Source organism: Xenopus tropicalis, chromosome 6 (genome assembly GCF_000004195.4).
Source record: "Xenopus tropicalis strain Nigerian chromosome 6, UCB_Xtro_10.0, whole genome shotgun sequence".
Taxonomy (NCBI): domain Eukaryota; kingdom Metazoa; phylum Chordata; class Amphibia; order Anura; family Pipidae; genus Xenopus; species Xenopus tropicalis.
This window is the reverse complement of record NC_030682.2, coordinates 40,073,771-40,099,299: the sequence shown is the minus strand read 5'-3', so window position 1 is coordinate 40,099,299 and position 25,529 is coordinate 40,073,771. Positions and strand designations below refer to the sequence as shown.

Below are 25,529 nucleotides of genomic sequence, written 5' to 3'. Positions count from 1 at the left end.
CATGTAATTCTTATGACTAGCGAAACCTCTAGAAAAACACAGCAAGTCTAGTTGATTTGACTTACCGTATTACTACAGAGATACTCTTCCTACATTTCCACTTTCTGGTATGACTTGGGATGTAGCCAGTTTGTATTTTAGCTATTAGTTCCCCTTTCCCAACTGGCTACATTTTAAAATGACATGGATACCTGTGTTTTAATTGATTTTAAAAACCAAACCAATAGAGAAGGGAATTGAATATGCGTATTTAAGATGAGTTAAAGTTGGGTAGCCTTGCGACTGGTCTACGTGTATGAGGTGTGACAGATCAACCAATACTGGCCCAAGAAATGATCTATCAGCATCAATATTGTGTCTCCACCAATTTTAATGTGTTATTTTTAAGATTGCACCTGTTACATTAGCACTATTCTTTCCAATGCCCTGATCTGTTCTTTCTCTAGTCCTGGAGATAACACAAAACCAATTTCCTTATAATAGCACTGGTTTCTGTAATGTTTTCCACAATCTAGCATTGCTTTAATAATGGTTTCTGCATGTTGAATGTGACCTTCAGAAATGCCAGTAGTTGCACTTTTATACAATATTTTTGTTAATGGTCCGCACTGGGAGCTCCCTCCCAGTGTGGGTGGCCTAGCGTCAGCAGGGACTGTTTTTTTAAAAGGAAACTTGCTTTCCCCAACCGGACTGAGGGCTCTATAAGCCTGTACTTCCGGTGGGGGAACCATTTTTAGTTAGGTAGAAGAATGCAGTTACGCAGCAGCTTAAATAAATACATAACATTAAATAGTATTAAATGACTGATATAAATTGGCTTAATTGCTTATAAATGTTGAAATCCCAAGTTAAAACATGTTACACTATATTAGTGTACATGCATTTTTTGCTACATCGTGCACAACGCAGGACACTGCTTAGTGACATTTAGCATTTTCTGCTGTATTATTGCAGCACTCCTGTGTCTGTCTGGGATGACAAGGTTGGTGTTTAGCAGAACACCTCTACTAATTCTTTTCCTATATTGCAGAATGAACTGAGAAATTAAGCCTTTCAGTATCCTTGATGCATATTGGCATTTATGAAAAAGCAAGATTGAAGTCTGTGAAACAGGGACATCAGGGAATATGGCACTGTGTTTAATTATATGTGGTTTGTAGGAGCATTTTTATTCTGTTGTACATGATCAGGCTGCATGTATGGGAAATGTAATATTCATGCAATGTTTACATAATACTGGTCCGTGGCTAACATGCAAGTAAGCATAGCAAAACTATGGTAAACAGGAATGTAAAATTACACAAAATAACAGACAAGGTAAAACTACACTAGTGGTTAAAGCTACATGCTCAGATAGTCAGACAGTATGGTTTAAATTGCCCAAACTGCCAGCCAAATGTGCACATGTATAATTCCACACTTGCATATCTGGTAAGGCTTAATGTCAAGGGGTTGTACAGTCTCTTCCTTAAAGTGTTGACACAGTGGCCAGTAGCCTAGTAGCATAGTAGTCTATGTAGTAGACTGCACTGCACGCTGTGTGTATAAATGTTTACACTGATTTAGTGCAGTTCATAGTCAGAATTTCTTAGAGGGATGCCGTCGGATATCACAGGGTCCCCCGTAGAACAAAACCAAACACACACATTGGTCCTAATGTTCTCCATTAAAAAAAGAAACCTCTAATTTAATTAAAGAATCTGTACCATTTTAAAAAAATGGAATCCCTTCACTCCACTTGCTCTGACTATTGACCACACACTGGCTGCACCACTTCAAAACCATCATTGCTGCTCCAAGTTCTGGGTCATCAGTAATCCGAGCAATTGCAGTTAAAGGGGTTGTTCACCTTTTTGATGTAGAGAGTAATACTCTGAGACAATTTGCAATTGGTCTGCATTATTTGTGTTTTTTAAATTATTTTACTTGTTAAGCTGCTTTCCAATTTGGAGTTTTAGCAGCTATCTGGTTGCTAGGGTCCACATTACCTTAGCAACCAGGGAGTGATTTGAATGAGAGACTGGTATATTAATAGTAGTTGAGCTGATTTGAATAATACATTATAAAAAGTAAAAATAAATGTGTATCCTCACAGAGCAATAGTTTTTTGGCTGCTGGGGTCAGTGACACCCATTTGAATGTGGAAAGTGTAAACTATAAATAATGAAGACCAACTGAAAAGTTGCTTAGAACTGGCCATTCTGCAACATATTAAAATTTAACATAAAGCTGAAATACCCCTTTAGGGCTCTGGCACACGAGGGAGATTAGTCGCCCGCGACAAATCTCCCTTGTTGCAGGCGACTAATCTCCCCGATATGACATCCCACTGGCGAAACTGTAAATCGGCGGTGGGGTGGCATACGCGCCGCCGCGATTTGCAGAAATCGTCTAAGTTGCCTCGCGAGAACGAGCCGCCGCGTATGCCATCCCACCGCCGATTTACATTTTCAGAGGTGTGGGCTAATAGAGCCTGCATTCCAAATGGGGCCCGGCTAATCCAAGAAGGTGTAGCACAGACCTATACCGACCAGGCCCAGGACGACTGTCCACCCCCGATAGTGGCCCTGAGGGCTGCTTTACAATTACATGGCACAGCACTAAGCACAGTTATTGGCCCAGAATTGCAGTCAAAAAAAGCATTCAGTGATGTATTTGCACTCATCTATACTGAAATGGATGCTCATTTTTCATTCATATCTAGAAATCTGGTAGAAATTGTGTCATACTAAATTTATTACACTAGAAAATATGCTGATTTGCACCATTATTTAACACTTTGAATGTAACACTGCTTTAGGCCTAGACTGTAATCTGGAAACTTTGGCAAATGCCAGATGGACTGCTGAAAGCAACAATGGCCTGGTGCTTTATTCCAAGCCTGTGTTGGGACTCTTTGGGCCAATGTGTACTTGATATGCCTGTTTTAAATCTCAGTCCAGACCTGAATGAGTGTGGTTAGAAATTAGCTTTGTTTTACTGTACTTGCTGATGTCATGACTTGTGCTTGCATGCACTGCTAAGAAAGAAATTGAGTTGCAGTACTTACTAGGTTCAGGGAATCTTGTTGTCCTATTTATGAAATGCACCCTTAGCTTAGCCTGGAGCTGTTAAATGTTTTGTACACTACTAAAATAACCATGGCACTAGTTAGTTATCCTGGGGTCAGCACACTAGAATAGCACAGCTGCAAAATCTCAGAACACTCCTGCCTTGTCCCTGTGCTGTTGCCTTAAATTCTCACAATAATGAAATATTTTGTAGTAAGAAATAAAGAGTAATGTATTCTTTATTCAGACTACACTGTGTTTCAGTGAATGCAGTATAGAAATAGGTGTTTGCAGGACAAGTCCATCTAGCTTTAAGCTGACGATTCGGACCCTTTAGACCAGTTTGGCAGCTTATCTGCCTGTGTATGAGGCCTCCTGACAGGCCTCCCTGACCAATATCTTGCCAAAAATCAGCCAGATGTCGATTGTGCAGGTTTGATTTTCCCATTGGATCAAAGACCGTATTGGCTTAATGATGAGGTGTGTGCTCCAACGGCTCGTATTCTGCTAGTAATCAAATTGTTTGGCACTAGGGCTGACTAGCTGACCATACATGTACCGATAAAATCATACAAGACCTAGTTTACTTGGGAACCTGCAATGGAAGTCACTTTCATACAATTGGTTTATGACAACTATTTAATATCAGAATATCCTACAATTTAAAGGAGACATATCAAATAAAAATTAAGAATGTACCAGTGAATTATACTCCTCCTAAATATAGAAGGATTTTGCTTGAAAATAGTTGTGTATTAGACTGATTTATTGAGAATTCCACCAAAACCCCACTTGTTCCACCCATCTGTTCCACTTCCTGCTGGCTGAATTCTCTGGATGTGCAGGGGAGCTGGCAGCACTCAGTACTGTAGGATAGGAACCAATCAGTAGCTAGGCTGACCTAATAGGGAACTGAATCTTGTCTTTGCTTGTATGAGTGCAAGGCTGTGATTGGCTATCCCTCTCCTGCTGTGCTTCTGGCAGAGACTGTTAGGACACCCACCCTTCATTTGAAACACAGACAGAGACCTGACAGGGTCTATAGGGAGCTTCAATAAAGGGGCCTTTTTACAAACTGTATTCAATTTTAGACCAATGTAAAATCAGCACCATATATTATTCATAATTGCCTACAAAATTAGGGTTTTTTACATTTATCCAATATGTCTCCTTTAAGTCTGAATATTGGTTTTAGATTGTTGCATTTAAAGGAGAAGGAAAGGCAAAGTCACTTGGGGGTGCCAAAATGTTAGGCACCCCCAAGTGACTTGAATCGCATACCTTTTCCCCTGGGCTGGTGCCCCTGTTCAGAGAGAACAGCACCAGCCCGGGGTACCTGCAGCGCTTTCTCCTTCCGTCTTCACGAGCACGCGCATGCGCAGTAGAGCGAATAGTGGAACTTTAACAGAGAAGTCGGCTTTTCACTCTACTGCGCATGCGCCTTTCATGTAGTCGCAGCGAAACAAAGCAGGCAGGAGGAAGCGCTGCGCTACAGGTACCCCGGGCTGGTGCTGTTCTCTCCTAAAAGGGGCACCAGCCCGGGGTACAAGGTAAGCGATTAAAGTCACTTGGGGGTGCCTAACATTTTGGCACCCCCAAGTGACTTAGCCTTTCCTTCTCCTTTAAATGTACTACCGATACGCAGAACTTATATTGCATGGCCAGCTTTACTCTAGGTAGAGTTTTGTCAGAGTAAAGTAGCAGAAGAGGATAGAGGTATAATACTTACATATTTGTCATTAATGTTTATAGGAGACATTTAGGATAAACAGATAAATATATTGTGCTGGTTTCACTTTGCTCTAAAAAATTAATACTTTCTGTAAACATGGCCTCTTTATTGGAGCTCCCTATAGATTATCTCGACCCTTGTCTGTGTTTCAAATAATAGGTTGGCGTGTCCTAATGGTCTCTGCCAGAAGCACAGTAGGAGAGCCAATCACAGTCCCAAAGTCACACAAGCAAAGACATGCTTTTGTCCCCTATAAGGTCAGCCTAGCTGCTGATTTGTTCCTATCCTACAGTGCCATGTGCTGAGTGCCACTGGCTCCCCTGCACAGCCTGGGAAAGAAGGCAGAAGAAAATGGAACAGATAGGCGGGACTAGTAAGGTTTTTGGGGAAATCTTCAATAAATCAGTCTGAAACAGTACTTTTTAAGGGCTCTGGCACACGGGGAGATTAGTCGCCCGCGACAAATCTCCCTTGTCACGGGCGACTAATCTCCCCGAGTTGCCATGACCCGCCATCCCACCGGCGAACACCTCGTGAGTCTCTTTTGGCGATTTCGGGAAATCGCGCCGCCGCGTGTGCCATCCCGCTGGCGACTTACATGTTCGCCGGTGGGATGGCGGGTCATGGCAACTCGGGGAGATTAGTCGCCCGCGAACATGGAGTTTTGTCGCGGGCGACTAATTTCCCTGTGTGCCAGAGCCCTTAAGCACATTCCTTATGTAAGTACAATTTATTGGAACAAAATTGTTTTTTAAATAATATCTCTCCTTTACAAAATATTCAAGGAATCTTTTTTTAATGGGCTTTTATGTCATCCTGAATGTCACCTAAAATTGTTTTTCATTCTATCAGTCCTAAAATTTGAAATATATCTTCTGGTCATTTGTGAAGGTAAAGGATGCTGGGAACTTGAGACCAGTTTTAGTGTTAATACCCCAAAATATAGAGCTGCAAAACCTACAAATGTTCTAACAATTATTCTTCCCTTATGTTCCATTTATGAGAGTGGAACTTGCCCATGCATTGTCTGTGGCATAAACAAAAAACTGCAAAGTGCCAGTTCTGGCAAATAAAGCTGCAGTGTGTTGGTCTCCCACAGCAAAGAGTTGCTGCAATGTGTGGGAACCAGCAAAGAGAGCTGTAATATGTTGGTTCTGGCATGTGTTGCAGTGTGTCAGCTTCTGGCAAAGAGAAGCAGTGTGTCAGGTCCAGAAGAACACAGAAGAGAGAAACAAACTGCCTTTATGATGTTTGTGCATTTTTTCGTTTTCTTTTTAAAGCACAAAATGCTGCTTTTTCAAACCAAACTGTCAGACCTTTTTATTTATTTTTTTTATAAACAAATATTTTCTCCAGTCATTTGATATTTGTTATTTTTTATAAACAATGAAAGCTTTTTCGTGTTTGAAAGGGAAATAACTTTTTTTTTTTTTTTTATAGAGACTCCTTTCCTTATGTGCCCCCATTCTGTAATTGCAGTACAGATACCAGTATCCAGAATGCTCGGGACCAAGGGTTTTCCAGATAAGGGGTCTTTCCGTAATTTGGATCTTCATACCTTAAGTCTACTAAGAAATCAATAAAACATTAATTAAACCCAATAGGATTATTTTACATCCAGTAAGGATTAATTATATCTTAGTTAGGATCAAATACAAAGCACTGTTTTATTTTTACAGAGAAAAGGGAAATCAATTTTAAAAATCTGAATTATTTAATTAAAATGTAGTCTGGGAGACAGGCTTTCTTTAATTTGTAGCTTTCTTGATATCGGGTTTTCAGGTAACGGATCCCATACCCGTACCATCACCTTACTTACTGCAGACACATTTCTAATGCTAACGCTGGACAGGGTTGTTTATAGTAATAGTAACATAGTATATAAGGTTGTATGATGTGTCTATCAAGTCCAACCTGCCTGACTCCTAGATAGGGGATATATATAAAAGGAGCAACAGAGGTATAATAATTGGGGGGTGCCAAAATGTTAGTCACCCCTATGATTATAATCACTTACTTGATACCCTGGGCCAGTACTCCTGTTTGCTAAAAACTGCATTGGCCCTGTGTATTTCTGTTAAAGACCGCCATGTTCTTAACCTTATCTTCTCTTTGTTCTGGGCAGATGCATGGACAGTAGAGTAAAAAGTTAAACATAGATACAAAAAACTGTTTATTTCACTCTACTGTGCATGTGCCTGCGCCTGCCTGAGCCTGAAGGAAAGAAAGAACAGAAGACTGTGGCAAATAAGCTCCAACAGTAATACATCCCTAACCTGTCCTATCCCTACTCAGCCTAATGTTTCTGCACATTTTTAAAGCCTGCATCTGACACAAAGATGTCAACCACCACCCTAGTTTTCCTGGGAGTTACTCCATTTAGACAATTATTTCTAAATTTCTGTTTCTGCTGACTTCCCTTCTTTGATAGGGTTGCCACCTTTGTTGGAAGACAAAATCTGCACAAAGAGGGTGGACTGGTGAGGTTTGCCAGCCTGCTGGTGATATTGAGGTGGGGCTATGATGTCACAACATGCTATGTGGTTTATGTGGTTGGGGAGAATTCGCACAGTTTCCCAACCAACATACTAGGCAGGAGATGGATTGGTAGCAATTATGGTGTCATAGATACATGGGGTATTGAAGTGAGTTATGTCACAGGTGGGAGATAGGTCCTGGCTAGAAAAATCAGCAGCAGAAAAAAGTCCTGCTACAAACTTGATCTAAAAGCCTTGGGGGAGTAGTTTGTCAGTTCAAACTGACCTGGTCTTGAGTGAGTTTCAGCTCAACCTATGCATAGTGCCCTATTTATATTCTGGATGCCCCTCTCCTATCTGATTGTATTACTGAAGTGTAACTTTTTCTCAACCCTACTGCTGGATTTCACAGCAAGTATCTGGTAGGCCGAGTCTAAAAAAAAAAAAAAGATGAGGCCCATTTTTTATGTAGGTCTCCTGAATCTGCTACCCTACACTTTGGCTTCTACTGTCTATATATATTACATTGCCCTGCTCCCACACACCACTAATGCACAACACCTCCCTAACCATAGCAACTTTTAATCATAAATATCCATAAGGCTCATTTGTTCCACCAGTTAAAGTGATAAAAATAGCAAAGAGCTGCTCCTGCCAATTAAAATATGATGGTAGGGCCGCCTTACAAAGGGATGCAATAACCTTTATGCTTAGTATACCCGTACCCGACATCATTGCGAACCAATCAGTTTTACAGAAAAAGAGCGCAGTTCTCATCGGGGGCGTGCCTTCGTGACGTCGCCGACTGAGCAGTTGCCAGGAACGCGCGTTATGAAGAGGGCTCCGGTCACGTGGTGCGCGCTGATTGACAGCTGTGCGCTGGAGGCGAAGACAAGACTAGAAGCGAGGCGGGTGCGTGAGGCAGTGTCTGCGCCAGCGGTCTCTTCTATCTCCCTTGGTGGTTTCTCCGCGGAAAGCTGAGGTGACAGTTCTTGCGGCGCTTTTTATCAGCTTTTTGCCTTGTTTTGGGATCCTTTGTACTGAGCGGGGACCTTCTGTGAAGTGGACTTGCGGGAGGGAGTTGTTTCTCACTCTGGTTCGGAAAGTTTGTGGTTCAGAACCAAGAAAAACCCGTAAGGCAAGGGTGCTTCCCTGCATTCTACTGAGCTCCAGCCGAGTAAGTACAGTTCCGTCGGGTCAGAAAGGGCTGGCATGTTTTGTGCATCTGCCCTAGAGGCGAAGTGACCCGGGGCGCTGGCAGCCCCAAACTGCTTTGTGTCTCTCACATCCTGTTGGATCGTGTGTCCGGGCTGGCAGGGAGATGTGCGCCTCACTTGCAGCAACTCGTGCGCTTTCTTACCGAGTAGTAGGGCTCTAGCCTGTGCTTGCCTTTGTGTGTGTGTGCTATGTACATGTATGGCACTATATCGATTCATAAACACAATGTGGCTACGGCGCCTCAGCCTTCCAGCTTTTGGTTTAACTTCCCGCATGCCTCAACATCTGCTGCCCTCCTTTAGCCCTACATCCTTCTTCTGTGTAAGGGTGGTGTTTGTTGTAGTTCAACTACAGCCGATGGGTTGCAGGGTGCCTGTTCTTGTCCATATGGCCAGTTGACCTTTTCTTTTTCTATAGTAATCAGAGAGGAGACTTTATGTCCATCGTGGTTTGGATCAGGGCTGTGCAATTTGTCTCTTCTTCCTCCTCCTCCTCCCTAACTGGGGGGTGGTGATGTGAGTTTCTTTCTGGTGCTGTCTTTGTGTGTTGCTCAGGGGTTGGTGATGCTGAGAAAACTGCCCCCCTGACAAACCACTAGCTAGTAATGTGTGGCAACGTTGGTGTCTCACCTGTGGCCCTCCAGCTGTAGCTCAGTTACAGTGAGACCCAGTGCCACAATGGCAGTCTCTGCTTCCCTCTATGGGCATTCCGAATCACTGTACATATTGCAAAGAAGCGTGATTGTCACCTGAAGCACAAATTACAATTCTTTTGGGTGGTATTTTTGCAGATTCCAGATATCCACAGTTAAAAGTGACTTCAGATCCATCTATAATTGTTGTTACTGTGGATTCATTATGCTGACAGATCTCTTGGTGTGAAATAAACTTTTAAATATTGGTTTTGAAGGGAAATGTGAGCACTTCTGGTTTGGCATCCCTGTGTTGGTGGTTTATCTTGCCAACAGACTGATAATAAAGTTAAATGTGTAACAAACAGATTTGAGGTGAGCCAAGGGAAGAAAGCTTTGAATCATCAGTGGAAGGCTTTTGACTTGATAAACTGAAATGATTATTTTATGGCATGCTGCTGAGTATGTTGGAAAGTGAATAAATGAAAAGTTACTATCGTTTGCTTTTGATCAGTGTACAAATGTTTGGGCAGATAGTTATTGTCTTTATCCCTTCTTCACAGTTTATAAATCCAGTAAGTGAACAATATCCAGGATGACTTCCATGATTAAATACTCCACACCTATCTATTAGACAATCTGCTTTGAAAAAAATGCCCATTAACCAAACATTGATGGCAGCTGAGCCCTCTGATCCCAAGTAAATCTGTAGCTGCTGCACAGGTCATATAATCACAGAGATAATAGCTTCAAACTGACATTATGCAATTTTTTCCAAATCAATAAAATACATTTGTTAAATGTCTCTATCACTTCCATAATTTAAATCTGCTGATGTGAGACCGATGAGCTAAAATGAGCAGCTAATCACTACTATATAGACTACTCATGAGAACATTAGGGAACTGGTTTGGCAAAAAAAAAAAATAGATGAGTGTATACTTAGCATACCGGTTACGCCCATATGGATACAAATAGTGGAGTTAAACCTTTGTTATGAATCAATAGTAAAAATAGGATTCTAGTAGTTCTGCATTAGTTTTCAAAGATATGTACATAGAGATTAGTGTTATTCTTTACATCACTTTTAGTGTTTTTTTTAGACACTAAAAAGTATGATATTCCTGTTGGGCATACAAATTGTTTCTAGAAAATGATATTTGATGTAGCTCTTCAGCATATATAACATAGGTTCCAATAGTTAACAAGTGCAGAGGATCTATAAATTAATGTACAATTACTGCAAATGACAAATAATCAAATAATATATATTTTTTTCAGAATTAGCATTTTGTAAAAAGCCAGATAACATTCACCGATCCTTCCTTATTTTTTTTCTTGGTAATGCAAAACAGTGCCACAGGCATACACAGATTGTGATTTTGCCAATATGGCCAGTAGGGTTACTGGATGGGCTATCAGATAATCCGGCAATGGATAATGTCATTGCTATAGGGACTCCATACACACTGCTTACAGTAAATATTATCTTGCTCTTTGGAATAGTCAAATACCAAATCTCCCTAGTGGAGCAATGCCAATACAGTATGTCTAGTTTTCTGATAATTCCCGACTTGCATACATGAAATATCCACAGCAGAGAACTACATTATTTTCAAAGCTTTGCTACAGAAATCTGCTTACTTGAGGCTATGATTGGCCCTGGGGCTCAAGACAACAGCAGGGTTAGGTGCAGGTATAATATTTTTAGACCCACACATCTCTTCTTCCTACAACCCCCCGGAGCCTCCCTCCTCTGGATCTTGCATTCCTCCAGCTTCTTCTCCCTGTCATACACCCATATGCCTTGTTAGGGAATTGGGGAGCTTCAAGCACTAACAAAAATCAAACCACACACAAATCTCCAAGTGTACGCAAATTTTCCAGAAAACTATTGAGCCACTTATTTTGACCACTGATCTTGCTAGGTGAAAAAAAAGTCTATTGCTTTGATGCCTGTGAAAATTTTGTGCACCCTTTTGTAATACTGTGCATGTTGGGAATTAAGCTTTTCATAAGTCCCCTAATATTTACAATGTTTCGTCTTGATACCTAATGATCTAAGAGATAAACTAATGTAAAATGCAAGCTTTGAGGCAATTTTAAGATATTTCCTAAAGAAAACCCCCAAAAAACGCACACAATAACATACTTTAACAAAAATTTGTAGTTCTAAGTTAAAAAGTCATTTGCATATTTTGCATTTAGCAAAATGTGTACTTTCCAAAAATATCTGGTTTCTTGGGGTTTGCTAAATTTTTCAGTGGTTTTGGTTGAAACATAAGGCATTAAAACCGTATGCTCGTGGTATATTTTATGGTATATATTTTATTTAATCCTGTATAAAATGAGATCGCTGTTCAAAATAATATTTTATCTTAGTACCAAATAGCATGTAGAGAAGATGCAGTGAAATGCAAGGTTTAAGAAGATTTTTCAGATGTAGTTTTAAAAACTGCAGTGTTTCAGTTTGGTAATTTGGAGCAGGAAGACAATATCAATTTAGTATTTTTCAGAATGTTCCAAAAATGTATGACTTCTTTGGACAAACTTACTGTTTGTGAAATTTTAAACATTTAAGTTATGTCAATTTTGGGTCTTAAAGTGGGAGGGCTTATGGGGAAGTGGTTGGGGTTTGGGTCACACATGTTTTAGCACAGGGGTCTCAAACTCGCGGCCCGCGGGCCATTTGCGGCCCTCGGTACAATATTTTGTGGCCCGCACCAACGCCTTCTCAAAAGCAATGAATGGATCGCGATTTTTATTGCGATTCAAGGGATAATGCAAGGCACTGTGGGCGGGAGCTGCTGATTACGGAAATGACATTATGCCATCATAACAGTTATTATGGGAAGACGTTCTGTGTGCACAATTAGCTGCTAAGGAGCTAACTGTGCACACAGAACGTCTTCCCATAATAACCGTTATGATGGCATAATGTCATTTCCGCAATCAGCAGCTCCCGCCCGCCGTGCCTTGCATTATCCCTTGAAAGCCAATTTTTTGTGAAATCCCTTATGCGGCCCAGCCTCATCCTGACTTTGCCTCCTGCGGCCCCCAGGTAAATTGAGTTTGAGCCCCCTGTTTTAGCATAACTGGCATAAATGGGGCAAATCAAGGGTGCGGCCATGCATCCCCAGGGATATTTCTTGGGTACCTATTTTACTTGTTGGGAGGGCCCACTGCTCTGGGGGCACAAGTGACCCATGAGTATTAATTAGGGGCTGCCTAACACTGTAGGGAGCTATTTTAAAAAGTAAAAAAAAAGACTTCCCCCAGCCGCTCTATTAGCCCACACCATTGGTGGGGAATGCAATTTTAGGGTGATAGTGCTCTTTAAAAAAAAAAAAAAAAAAAATCAAACTATGTATGTAGTCTAATTAGTAAATTATTTGAATTTACATTACAAAGTAGTGTAGAGAACAGTGTAGTTTGAATAGTAATCAACTTGGCAGCATCATCTTCTTTGACAAATGTAATATGACTTTGTCTCCACAAGTGATGATGATTTCTGAGGATACCTACGCTTAGCCTAAACCTCTGTTACTTAAAAATGCATTTTTATTTTGTCATTTCTAAAAAGACACAGATAACAGGATTTGTTATTTGGTTACATACTTTTGCAAGGCATTCTACAGATTTCAATAACTAGCCTTGATTACAGTCAAATGTATAATATTTATAACCTTTCAGTGTTTAGTGTTTTTATCAATCTGCTATTGTCAGAAAGGAAATTCTGTTCTGCCTAATGCATTGTGTATCCACAGGCATGTGTTAAGAGTGCAGCTGCATCCCATGTGATTCTAAGAAACACTTTTGAGGGAAAATATGTCAGAAAACTTTAGCAGGGGCAAGTTATGAAATTTTACCTCTCTAACTTACCCTTTTATTTATCCCACAGGCAAATCAATAAAACCCTATGTACTACAGCCATCCACATATGGCAAACATTGTTTGCAACCTCAGCCTTCCTTGAATGAAAGTCCCTGCCGGCTTCAAAAACTTACGGTGCTCCTTGAAATCGCACGTCGCCCAAAAACACTCAGAGCCCCTTTTTTTAAGGGACTTCACTGAAATAACATTAGCGCTGACAAGTATTGAAATCTCTCAAAACAAAACACACTGGTAGATTAGTATCCGCGATAGTATGCAAATTTCACACAATGACATAATTCATTTCCTGGGCGGCGAATTGTTTTGTCTTAGTATCTTGGCGTCCATTCGCCATTTATAGTGAAAACGGGCTAAGAAAACCACAAAGACACCAACACCCCAAAGAAAACAAAACTTTACAGCCAAAATGCTATTTCTGAAGCATTTTTTTTTACATTGATTGACTCATTGATCTTGTGGAGGAACATCCAGCCTTGTATCTGATTGACTTACCAGCATACCACAATAAATGGAACAGAAAACATCTGTGGGATGAGGTGGCGGTAAACCTTATTGAAGGTTGGGGAATCTCTTTAAGAGGAGAAAAAGAATATAAGATGTAACTTCTTTCCAAATTATAACTTTTTTTTTGTTTAAGTAATCATGTACTGTGTATGTGGTGGGTTCAGAAGTATCATGTACGTGTGTGTGAATAGAGTACACAGTGTAACAATATTCATTCCCCCCCCCCCCCCGCTTCCTTTTACAACCAAAGAAATTCCAGTGCAGTGGAAACATATCAGAGACAGGGAAATAGCTGCCCAGAGAACTGATTCCCGCAGTGGTGTGTCATCATCTGAAAGAAAAAATTACACTTATACCAACAGGCTAACTTTCCTACTTATACTTTTTCTAAAAGTAGAAGAGATTTGAACCTAAACACAGTGCAGACTCTGAGAGGAGGAGATACATGGGGAGGTACATATGCACCCCAACAGGCACTGGCACTGATCTTTTCTCATTGAGAGAGTATAGCTTATTCCTAGGGGCACACCTGGGTCCCTTATGAATATTGTAAAAAAGTATGGAGAAGGCGTGGAACAGCTCATTATCAAAAGCATACCACATCATCTGTAAAACATGGTGGAGCCATTGTGATGCCTTGGGCATGCATGGCTGCCAGTGGCACTGGGACACTAGTGTTTATTGATGATGTGACACAGGACAGAAGCAGCCGAATGAATTCTGAGGTGTTCAGAGACATACTGTCTGCTCAAATCCAGCTAAATGCAGTCAAATTGATTGGGCAGCGTTTCCATGAGTTCAAGACTTCAGGCTGTTGTTGCCAGCAAAGGGTTTTCAACCAAGTATTAGAAATTACCATTTTATTTCCAGTTATTTAATTAGTCCAATTACTTTTGAGCCCCTGAAATGAAGGGATAGTGTTAAAAAAAAAAAAAAAAAGCTTTAGTGGCCTCACATTTTATGCAATAGTTTGGTCACCCCACTGCACTTCAACTGCATCCGAGTTGTTTCATTTAAAATTCATTGTGGTAATGTACAGAACCAAAATTAGAAAAAAGTTTTCTGTCCAAATATTTATGGGCCTAACTGTACATTTTATATGTCCACATACATATGCCTACATTTGTACCAAACGGCTCTGTTATTCCAAAATGCCCACATATGTACCAAACACATACATTTGCATGCCAAGATACATACCAAACTATGCACAGTTGTTTCTCTGGTTAATTAGGATCCTTCATCAAGGAGTGGGCAAAAAGTCAGGCCTGGCTTTAAAATGGTCAGCAGTTAGTCAAAGCTTGTTGACATTCTGAACAATTTTTGGAATTTTTCCGGATAGCATCATAAATCACAATACAATACATGAAGCTGATTCGTGATGGGATGTACCCAGTATTTTCTAGCAGCAGATCTCTCTCACCTTTTTCTTTGTTACAAATAATAGTGACATATGAGGAAAAACAATACAGCCATGTCACTATTATATTGCCAAGCATACATACTAAAAAAACATGTCTGTCGTCATTTCTGTGCCATTTCTGTTTCCTGCCTGCAATAGCCTGAAATCTCCAAAACTCACTCTTTAAAAATTGTGGGCGGCAAATCCTCCTGTCTGTCACTACCCTAAAGGAGAACTAATGCATCTTTGCCTACCACATCTGGTTGGCCATTGTTTACTTGAATAAATTGAATGGTTAATACGTCTGGAATAGAGACTTGGGTGAAGTCACAGCCTGCTCCTGACTGATCTGCTTCCTCTGGTCTGCGAGCCAAGCAGGTGTATTTTAAACCAGTAGCTTTAAACTTGTGCACAGGTTTTATCAAGTCACTATTTGGTAAAACATATGCAGATTTAGCAGATCAAGCATCTACTGCCAATAAGGGACCAAACATAAGCAATTCTAATATGGTGGCTATAAAGTCACAGATGAAGTGATAGTTAGCAGCTTGTATAATGGACTCAGAATATAACAGTTCAGGTTTATCATGAGGTCAATGCAACAGTGGAACATTTAGATAAACTTGTACTGTAGGTTTTGTGCCTAAATACTCTTCAGGCTTAAGTGCACACTGTTTGAAAGTTAGGGCCATATTATATCCTTATTTATCATTAAAATAGTGCCTACATGTTACACAGCACTTTACAGCTGATAGTTTCAAGCCTACATTGGATCTTAACCTGCTACTTGCAGATGCATGCCCAACTGGTCCACAAAGTTATCCATATTATAATTTATTACTTGTTCTGACCCATCGGATGATATGACAAATATGCAGGGTTGGCCTGGTGACAGTGACTATGCATTACCAATGTAAAAAGGCCCCGCTGTAAGCCTAGCTTCTTTCACTTGGGGTAAAGTATGCAGATATTATTTATCATTTACATCAGTTCCTGCCCCAGTGGACCTTACAGTGTAAGTTTATCACATTCACACAATACTTGGGGCAGTATTGTCAGGAGTTAAATTATCCTACCTCTATGTTTTGTAGTCTGATTCAGTCAGTGTCTGTTGCAGCGTAGCCAGAGATTTCACGTTATTAAAGTAAAAGTGTAAATTTGTGATACATGCCATACATGGGTTTTTGTATGCCTATATACACCAATGCTAGCAAGATACATATGTCAAATTAAATAACTGTACAAGCAACAAATTTAAATGTAACACAAATATATATGTTTCATGCCAAGTTATCTGCAGTCACTAGTCCTAGGAATACATTTTATGCTTTGTTCTATAGTTGCTGTTTGCATTTTATTTTTGCTTTGTAACCAAAGCGTCCATATGTTCTCAAATTGGAGTTGATGGTTTTATTTATACATGTTTAATTATAAGAACTATATTTTCTTTCTGTAATGACATGAGCAGAATTTCCCCTTTATCCAAGAAATGTCCTTTATGTTCCTAGGTATCATACTGTGAGACTATCATTAAAAAGTAATGCGGATTATCACCTTTGTTGTTGTGAACTAAATAAAGATACACTGCATACGGTGTGCTTTGCTAATGAAAGTACTCACATTTCTGTTTCCTTGCAGTGTATTGTATAGCTTAGATATTCAAAGAGTTCATCATGTACAAAAAATGTCATGTTTTCCTTATTATTCAGTATGAGGGTAACCACTGAATAGAAAAATGTTTAACTATTTAAAGTTGGACTTTTTCCCCCCTCCTAATGTGGATAGTTAGATACTGATAGCATAATATTGGTGTTGCCCAGCCCCACAGACATATAGCGAGAGGAGCAGTTCAAATGCTGAGTGAACATCTGAAGAACATCCTAACCTAATAGTTCGGACAAAGAAAGTCTCTGTTGCTTGATCTATTCTATAATTGTCTGCTATAACATGCATGTCATTTAAACATAAAATATTTCCTTCCAAATTGATTTTCTGATGGAATTGGTTAGAAAGGGAGAGAAACAGGTTATTATCAGAGTTATTGCTGCGATCAGGAGGTTTGGAGAATAGTAATCTTGATCTTCCTTGCAGTACTAAATAGAACATTGGATGGTGTCTTAGAAGGTAAAAAGTTACAGTGGATATAAAAAGTCTACACACCCCTGGTAAAATGTCAGGTTCCTGTGCTGTGCAAAAATGAGACAAAGATAAAACATTTCAGAACTTTTTACACCTTTGATGTGACCTATAAACTGTACCACTCAATTGAAAAACAAACTGAAATCTTTTAGGTGGAGGAAAGAGAACCAAAAAAACTAAAATAATGTGGTTGCATAAGTGTGCACACCCTTAAACTAATACTTTGTTGAAGCACCTTTTGATTTTATTACAGCACTCAGTCTTTTTGGGTATGAGTCTATCAGCATGGCACATTTTGACTTTGCAAGATTTGTCCACTCTTCTTTGCAGAAACGCTCCAAATCTGTCAGATTGCGAGGGCATCTCCTGGGCACAGCCCTCTTCAGATCATCCCACAGATTTTCAATCGGATTCAGGTCTGGGCTCTGGCTGGGCCATTCCAAAACTTTAATCTTCTTCCGGTGAAGCCATTCCTTTGTTGATTTGGATGTATGCTTTGGGTTGTTGTCATGCTGAAAGATGAAGTTCCTCCTCATGTTCAGCTTTCTAGCAGAAGCCTGAAGGTTTTGTGCCAATATTGACTGCTATTTGGAACTGTTCAGAATTCTTAACTAAGGCCCCAGTTCCAGCTGAAGAAAAACAGCCCCAAAGCATGATGCTGCCACCGCCATGCTTCACTGTGGGTATGGTGTTCTTTTGGTGATGTGCAGTATTGTTTTTGAGCCAAACATATTTTTTGGAATTATGGCCAAAAAGTTCAACCTTGGTTTCATCAGACCATAACACCTTTTCCCACATGCTTTTGGGAGACTTCAGATGTGTTTTTGCAAAATGTAGCCTGGCTTGGATGTTTTTCTTCCTAAGAAAAGGCTTTCGTCTTGCCACTCTAGCCCCATAGCCCAGACATATGAAGAATACGGGAGATTGTTGTCACATGTACCACACAGCCAGTACTTGCCAGATATTCCTGCAGCTCCTTTAGTGTTGCTGTAGGCCTCTTGGTAGCCTCCCTGACCAGTTTTCTTCTCGTCTTTTCATCAATTTTGGAGGGACGTCCAGTTCTCGGTATGTTGTGCCATATTTTCTCCACTTGATGATGACTGTCTTCACTGTGTTCCATGGTATATCTAATGCCTTGGAAATTATTTTGTACCCTTCTCCTGACTGATATCTTTGTAACAATGAGATCCCTCTGATGCTTTGGAAGCTCTCTGTGGACCATGGCTTTTGCTGTGGGATGCTAATCAGAGGCACTTTAAATGATGGCAGGTGTATGCTGACTCCTATTTAACATGATTTTGAATGCTTAATTCTGAACACAGCTACATCCCCAGTTAAAAGAGGGTGTGCACACTTATGCAACCACATTATTTTAGTTTTTTTTTGTTCCCTCCACCTAAAAGATTTCAGTTCGTTTTTCAATTGAGTGGTACAGTTTATAGGTCACATTAAAGGTGGCAAAAGTTCTGAAATGATTTATCTTTGTCTCATATTTGTACAGCAAAGGAACCTGACATTTTACCAGGGGTGTGTAGACTTTTTATATCCACTGTAGATTGTCAAGTAATGTAGCAAGTGATTTAAGGGGGGTTGTTTTGGGTTAGTGCATAAGGGTAAGTGCCATTTGCTTTTTACCCCCAGTATGGTCCAGTTGTGTTATAATAGCCATTTTCAAGAATTTTCAGGAATTTTACCTTTAAGTGTTTGACATCATTGGGGGTTAATGGTCAGCCACTACAGGAAACAAAGTAGTGGCAAAACTTAAGTCACTATATCCAAATTTTTTTTTTTTTTAATATTTTGGCTTTCTGGAGATTGGAAGTTCTTTCTGCTAAAGATCTGTAATCATTCTTGAACCAGCTTGTTTCTCAAGGAAAAAAAAAGTTATTTAAAACTGATGCTGATTTACTGATAACGGTCTCTATGTGTGTTTTGACAGAGGCAATTCTCAGTATTGTCTATGGCAGGGTATTTTCTGGGGTTTAGTAGCCATAAAAAAGTAGCTGCTACTAGTAGCTCAGTGTGTCTTCACCCTAAGATCTGTGATAGTAGGGATTTATAATCTTATGGTATCTTATTTTATGAGGTAGGCAAAAGAGAGCTGATTCTGGGTTAAGTTCCACATTAGAGTTAGGACAGTGGCACACGTGGAGATTAGTCGGCCACGATAAATCTTCACTACTGCTACTAATTGTGACTAATCTTCTTTAAATGGCTTTGGTTTCCTGAAGTTGCCTCTCAAGGAAAGGAGAAGCAGTTGAGGTAATAGCTATGGATGTGTGAAGTAATTAGCGCGGCTAAAAATGTTGCCACGTAACCATAAAATTCACTGGGCATCACTTTCTCTATGTTGGTTTTTTTCATGCGTGAGTATTTATTTTATTTTTTTTACCCATGCGTCATTCTTTTGACGCATGTGTCAGAGAAAGTGACGCCCGCGTCAAAGAAAGTGACATGCGGCAAAATTATTTCGCCCATCCCTAGTAATAGCATGCTTGCATTGAAGTGTAATATGCCAACTGTATAATACCATGTAAGCTGTCATTAGGAGGCAGTTTGCATACAGCCGTCCAGACCTTAGGCCACATTTCTTGTGTTGTAGATCTGTAGACCATTGAGTCATCTATGAGCATTCAGAATTAGGTGGTTGTTCTGTCAGTTGATTATAGATCCATGAAATGGAGCCAGATGTATGTAGAGGATATTGCATGCCCTTTCCATTGGTGAGTTTTAAGTAGCTACTTGTGAATAGAGCTTGTGAATAGAAAAAAATAGAAATTTGGTTATAATGAAATCTTTCAGTTTCTGAAATCTCTGCCTCCTCTCATAGGTTCTTAAAAGATTTGAGGCCGTGATGAGTTAAGAGTCTATCGAGTGTATGATAGCCGTTTGCCGTCCACCAAGAAAATTGAGATGGAGCTAGTCTGGGAATGAAGTCTGGGTTGCCCACAGTGGCTTGCATATTACTATATGTGTCTTTTCAGTGTTAGTAGTAAATTGCAAGTGAAGGTAGTATATTCTCTGGTTGTTGAAACAAGAAAAGACAAGTCAAGCTGTTTGGAAACGGTTTTTGCATTTACTTACCTGATACCACGGGCTGGTGCACCTGTTTGTGCAAAACTACCCTGGCTTCTTCTCAGAGAGCAACACAGAGCTCAGAAAGGAGTGCTCAGAAAGCAAAAGGGGTGGAGCTTCACACTAGACATGGAAGTCAGTAAAAGCATGCATGAGGAAAATGTTTTTGGGGGCAGTTTAAATTAAATTAATTTTTAGGGAATTTTAAAATAAAAGGCATTCCTTATCCTTTAAAGGGGACCTGTCACCCTAAGAAATAATTCCAAATTGTTTTCTATTGTGTTATTCAAGTGAAATAAATTTCACTAACACTATAGAAATTATTTGAATCTTATTTTCTTCAGCCTTGAAATTCACAATTTCAGCATGCAGGCAGGCGCCATTTTGCGGACACTGTTATTAAGGAAAGCTTTGCACCCTGCCAAAATCTTTTTTCTGTACTAGTATGGGGGGATGTGATACCCATGTCCATACTCTGGTTCCAAAATTAGATGATTAGGAGGGAGGGGAATTGTGAGGAAAGCAGCAACATCTAAGAAGTTCTGAATTGAAAGTGAAAGCAGCTGACTGCTCCACCTCTATACCTAAGGCATAAAGGCGGGGCAGGCAGTATATGATTGACAGCTGTGATTTTTAAATGCTTTTATAATGGGTATTGATGTGTTAATTAAAAATTTAATTTGGGTTTCATGTATAATTTGAAAAGGGTTTTTATTATACGGCTTTTAATGCCTGGGTGACAGGTCCACTTTAACATTTCTGAGAAGGAGCATGCAAGGTACTGTGGCAATTAGCAACTTGACTGAAGAAAAGATGACTATTGATTTACAGAGAATAAACAAAGCCAAACAGTTTTCAGTAGCAGAAGCAGTTACCTGTAAAACTACATTCATTCTTTAATTAAAGGGGTTTTTCACCAAACACTTTTTTTTCAGTTCAGTTTTGATATCACACACCAGAAAACGGTATGTGTGACAAATGTGACAATAGCGTTAGTGAGTGAGCAACCAATTTACTGAACTGCTGCTGGGATGCATGATCAGGGTTGATTTAGACACTCCTACCACCCTGAGCTGTAGCCCTTAGCTATGAACGTGCAGCATCAGTATTAATGCAGGTCAAACCTTTTGTTTGTGCATATGCAATTTGATCAATTAACACTATCAACATTCACATTCAGTGTGTCATACTTTTTTTTCTATAAAAACTGGTTGTAAATAAAGCAAATCTGAAATATTATTGTTTAAATCTTAAGAGCTGGGCTAAAGCAGAAATCTCTTGACATCTGGCCTATCCTTAGTGGCAAAATCCAGGTGCTTTTAAGAGACATTTCCCTTGGGACTAATGCACAATCTGGAACCATCTGGAACCATCTGTAATATAGATGGAAGGATTTATAGTTTGCACATGCCTGTTTTGATCATAATGACTTTGTGTGCTTTTGATAAAGTAGTTGCCACTTAAACGCTGTGGTTATTTAAAGGAGTAGTTAACCTTTAAATGAACATTTAGCATGATGCAGACAGTGGACATTCTGAGACCATTTGTGGTTAATCGTTATTATTTCTGTTTTTTGAATTATTTTGCATTTTTTGTTCAGCAGCTCTCTGCTTGATGGGACACAGTTTTGGTTTGAATAATAGACTGGAAAAAATGGACCTTGATAACAGTCGCATAACAAAGTCACATGGGGGTGCCAAAATGTTAGGCTCCCCCAAGTTACTTTAATCGCTTACCTTGTACCCCGAGCTGGTGCCCCTGTTGGGAGAGAACAGCACCAGCCCGGGGTATCTGCAGTGCTTCCTCCTTCCTGGTTCTGTGCGCGCGCATGAGCAGTAGAGTGAAAAGCGGAACTTTAACAGAGAAGTCGGGTTTTCACTCTACTGCCCATGCGCCTGTCCTTCCAAAACGAAGCAGGAAGGAGGAAGCGCTCCGCTACAGCTACCCCGGGCTGGTGCTGTTTTCTCCTAACAGGGGCACCAGCCCGGGGTACAAGGTAAGCGGTTAAAGTCACTGGGGGTGCCTAACATTTTGGCACCCCCAAGTGACTTAGCCTTTCCTTGTCCTTTAAGAGAAAACTTGACCCAAATATTTGTGTTTGCATTTTGTTGCAGGAAAAAGACTTGCACAAAAGTGTATATTGTTCCATTTATTTTCAATTAGGCTACAAATCTCTAATGTGAACTGGGAAAGTACAACCATTTTTTTTGGCAAAGGCTCATATAACATGTGGCATAATCATTTGATGGACTAGTCCAAGTATTTACCTGCCTGTTCAGCCCAGTTTGGTTATACACATGTGTGACCATATTGCACAATCAGAATTTTAGATCCTTAAAAAAAAAATGCATAATGCTGCCAGCTTTAGTCCCTCAAAAAATGGCTTTGCAGATACTAGATTATAACTGGTGTGTGCTAGTAATAATTTGGGTTAATGCCATAAATAATTGAGCTTTTCTGTGCGTGCACCTGTTCTTTGCATATTTCTGGATGAATTTATGTATTTGCTTACTGCCATAGATCCTTTTACATCTGCATAGAAATATTTTCAGTAAGAACTTGAATTTCTTGTTAATATGCAATATTATTGTGACAGGCTGGCTGCTTCTGCTAAATCTAAATGTGATTGATCTTTGAATTCTTCACTAAATCTTTAAGAATGACAGTCATTGAGATTCATATTTAGTATCATCTACTTTGATCCCTGGAAAGAAAAAAAAAAAGGAAAAAGAGCATTTGTTGCTTTACCTTTAGAGGAAAAGAAATTAGTATTTAATGTCAACCATACAGTTTCATGCATAGTTTTATGCTCGCTCAACCATGCTTGTTAATGCCTTCTTTTGGTATAAGCTGTTTTTGTATTTACAAGCCTTTGTACTGGTGTTTAAAGACTCTATTCATAATTCTTTCTCCAAAGAACTCTTTGCCTTAAATTGGAAGGGAAAATATTTAGCATTTTGCAGCCTGGTTTCCTGCCAAAATTAATTACCGACTCTGTTTCGGAGCACAGAGACCTATATGATCTTTAGATTTAAGCAGCAGCAAATCCAGGATTCGGTTGGGGTTTTTGGCCTTTTTCAGCAGGATTCGGATTTGGCTGAATCCACTCCCTTGGCTGAACCGAATCCTAAAAATTACCTGACTGTTAGTCATGAAATTTTTTTGCTGCACATGCGACGACGACCTTTAGGGCTCTGGCACATGGGGAGATTAGTCGCCCGCAACAAATCTCCCTTGTCACGGGCGTCTAATCTCCCCAAACTACCATCTCACCGGCGAAAATGTAAGTCGCCGTGGGATAGCATGCGCTGCGCTGGCGATTTCGGCATATAACATATGCTAATTAGGATTCAGATTTTTTTCTTTTACGAAGGATTTGGAATTAGGCCGAATCAACAAAAAAAAGAGGATTCGGTGCATCCCTAACAAAAATATGACTTTTTTGCTTATTTAGCCATTGTTAATGACATCTGAATGACTTGGAACTCCATATATAGTCTGTGATGAATATTGAGCTGACAAATATAATTTTTTCTTTCCCTTGTAATCTTCATTCATGTGTGTGCCTGTTGTTGGTTGCTGTGCTGTTTACTTGTTACATTATTCATCATTTACATTGTGTAATTCCTTGGTGTTACCAGTACCAAGCCTTTTATTCCTCCCAGATCAGCTTTTTCAGTTCCTTCACCTGTGTATTATAAATTGGTAAATGTTTACTTACTCTATGTGCTCCAAAGTATCCAGATAGTTGCTTGTCTGTTGTGAAACCAGTTGTATTAATATGAAGTTGGTTTGGCCTGGCAATTAGGATATTGTGGCAAATGCTAGAGAGGCTGCTGTAAGCTACAGCCACTTTACAGTGAGATGATGGCGCTGTTTAGACCTCACTGTAGTATAAATGCTATAACCTATCTCAAACCACAGTCCAGACCTTTCTATGCTGGTACAGGTACAGGATCCTTATCCAAAAACCTGTTGTACAGAAAGCTCCAAATTACGAGATGGTCATGTCCCAAAGTGTCTATTTGAAGCAAAATGTTTACATGGTGCCAAAACAATCCTTTTGGTTTATATGTATGTAATATGTGTACACATATTATGTGTAAATGGCTTGTGGGTATAGTGATTCAAATTGTATTAGATCCCTTATCTAGAAAACCCAGGCCCTAAGCATTCCAGATAATTGATGCTATACTTATAATAACATGGTCTGTAAGAAAGCTTTTCACTAGATTTTGGGACGTTGGTGGTAGAATTTGTTTTTATTCTGCCACAATAATGTTACGGATTGCTTTGCCTCCAATAGGGATTAATTATACCTAAGTTGGGATCAAGTACAAGCTACAGTTTTATTATTACAGAGAAAAAGGGAATCATTATTAAAAATTACCCTTAAGATTTAAGGACTAGTATTTTTGCAGTTTTTAACTCCCCCCACATGTAAGTCCAAGAATATATTAAAATATATATATTTAGAACAAGAAATTAGCATTTAACTCAAATCTTGTCCTTTGCAGACTTGAGTCTGGGACCCACCCACTGCTCTAAATGCCTGTAGGGCAGTGGTTGTCAGACAGGGTTATGCTCCCCCCCACATAGAGGACTACACTTTGGTTATAACAAAGTTTCAGACATTGGAAAACATTGTATCATCATTACTCGTTGCAAGAATATCTAGGAACAAATAATTGATATTACTGTAAAAGTCATTCTGATTTTTAGCAGCCTCATAAAAGCGACTTTGCAATGGGAATGGGGGTGCTAAAAGTTGCAATACAGAAACTAGGGGAATGACTACTTCTTTATGTTGGCCTGCCTCTGTAATAAAATAGCTTCTGGAGGGCAACACTGCTTATCCCTGACAAATATGCTAGTAATGGCCCTGTGTTTTTCTCCCACAAATACACTTATGGACCCAGCTCTGATATTGATTTAGGGTGAATCTTTTAGTAAACTATTATACAGAACAACCAATAATAATCCAAATGCTTGCAGTAGTGCACAAAATTCAGCTTGGTGCAATACAATCTTTTATACATTATGAAATAAATAACGCCTACTTGGATACAACATATATTTAATGAGCGATATACCTAACATACCTGGTAAATCTGTGCATTGATTTTTAGCATATCATTATTTGTTCAGTAAAAATATAATATAAAACCTGGACTTTTGATCTAAATTAACTTAGCCGCATAGCAAAGATAAAATAAATTACCAGTACTTCTAGTGCAATCAGCTCTTGACCTTTGATAAATACACCTCCAATTGAGAGAAACTGAAGTATAAAGGGGAATTTGAAAATATAAAGGATAATAGAAAAATGTAAGAAGAGCATTTTTTCTTGGCAATTGGAACACACCTAATGCGCCAAACTGTTAGCCATATACACAAAATGCAACAT

The 25,529-nt window shown here is 39.6% G+C and overlaps 1 protein-coding gene across 6 annotated transcripts in view; it reads left to right on the top strand.

Moving 5' to 3' along the window:
* Nucleotides 1–8,046: 8,046 nt before the first annotated feature.
* fam126a (family with sequence similarity 126 member A) overlaps nucleotides 8,047–25,529 on the top strand; it is a 52,142-nt gene continuing 34,659 nt past the window's right edge. Inside the window, exon 1 of one of the 6 annotated variants that reach the window (XM_031903467.1) lies at nucleotides 8,047–8,241. The gene's annotated coding sequence lies outside the window, so the exon portion shown is untranslated. 6 annotated transcript variants of the gene reach the window in all.